We start from the raw sequence: 1,837 nt of genomic DNA, 5'->3' as shown, positions 1-1,837 counted from the left end.
TATTTTAATAATTCTTTATCGTGTATTTATTTTACCGGAAAAATTTTGTTCTGTCCTTGACTGTGCTGGTACAGTCTAATCTGCAAGTACTAATGAACCAGATCTCAAAATGCATTTTACAAATAAGTAAACTGAGACACAGAAGCTGGGTTCCTCAGAACTGTGAAGTGAATCAGTGCCAAAACCAGCGTTAGACACTAGATTAATCCTCTCATCCAGACGTTGAGCTGTGCTGTTTCAGGCAAAAGAAACGAGTTCTCAGTTAGTGAGAATTTGGTGTCATCCTGCAATCAGTGGGGAAATGCAAGAGTACATTTGCGGTGCTCCAAGCCCACACTGAGTCATCGCCTGGGATTTCCATTCCCGCTACCAAATCCCAGTTTTACCAAAGGATGCTTTTTCCTCTTAGACAGAAAACTGTATCACTTCTTGTGTACTGATGCCGAATGCTGCTTTCTTTTATTGCCTTGAAAGCACTGGATTTCTCCTTCGGGAGGTACGACTTCATAATGTCTCTCTACACAGTGAGGTCATCGCTTAAGGACTGCCACGGCGCGCTGAAACTTTGGAGGGCCTTGGCGTGGCCCTCGGCACCCACGGCAGCGTGGAGGAGCGGGCTCAGAGCTCCGCCGCCGCGGGAAGCCTCCTCGCCCCGCGGTCCTCGTCTGCAGTCACCGCAGAGAAAACCATCTGTTCCCCTTGGAAAGGGGGTTGGTTCCACACGCCCTCCCCCCGCATCCCGGCTCCGTCCCCAGCTGCCGTGTTTCGATGAGCAGCGAGGGAATGAATCTCCTGCGTTAAAAATACTCCGGTTCTATTTAGATAAAAAGAAGAATCTTGCTTGCCTACACTGACATACAAAAATAGGCTTAGTGTGAGTAAATCTTCAAAGTTTCTCTTGGTGAAAATATCTAGCCTCGCTTTTTTTTAAACTTACCATATAAATTTATTTATAGAGTGTCCTTCTTTCCTCCTACTCTATCAAGACATTTGCAGAAGGTTGCCGCTTGTCTTGTTCATGAGTCCTGAAATAATTTGCAGGGCCTTTGAAACATCATCGTGTTGCATAGTTGTGATGCAATGTGCTGCTGTTGCATGAACATATCGTATTTTAATGTGAATGTCATGCTAGCGGAGACATTCGTCTTCCTTTTACTGCAAGCACTTTACACTGGTTTGTATTTTCGCTTTAACTTCGCAGTCAAAAAAAAATCTGTACATAGTAATTTAAAATTTTACATTCTGCATGCAAAGCATTGCATAGAAAATTAATACGTAATATGAGAGGATTAACAAGATGCATACACTTTCCAAATAGCTCTTTTAAAATAGCTTTCACTGTAGCATCTTAATTCTGAATAATCTCAGAGTCCTTCTGCAAAGCTGTGCATATAGTAACAGAGAAACCACCTACTTCATCCTCACAAACTGCACAATATGTATCTGTGCATGAAAAAAAAAAAAAAAATCCGAATTTTGGAGAGCAGTTCTGCTCCAGCAGATCTGATGTCTGTGGGACTGGTGAAAGCGTTAAACATTAATGCAAGCTTTCCGTATCTTTTTTAAAAGGCTCCGAGATCCTTAGTATGGAATTTGCTCCGCGGAGCAAAGCGCCAGCAGAATATTGAGCACAGCTCTGGGCAAACCGCTGCCCAGGGGTGAAATCTGCGGGAAGAGGAGCCAGGGCCAGCGCTTTCTCTGCCGGACTTCGGCCCCAGGCTGCCCTGCAGTGCTGGATGCGGGAGAAACGCCTCCGAGAAGACGCCCACGAGCGGAGAGGAGCCACGACGGCCCCCGCCGCGGGGGAAGGGGTCGGAGCCCCACAATTCTCGGCCCC

The sequence above is a fragment of the Athene cunicularia genome (genome assembly GCF_003259725.1).
Source record: "Athene cunicularia isolate RWA chromosome 19 unlocalized genomic scaffold, athCun1 chr19_part1, whole genome shotgun sequence".
Classification (NCBI taxonomy): domain Eukaryota; kingdom Metazoa; phylum Chordata; class Aves; order Strigiformes; family Strigidae; genus Athene; species Athene cunicularia.
Note: the sequence above shows the minus strand (reverse complement) of the source record.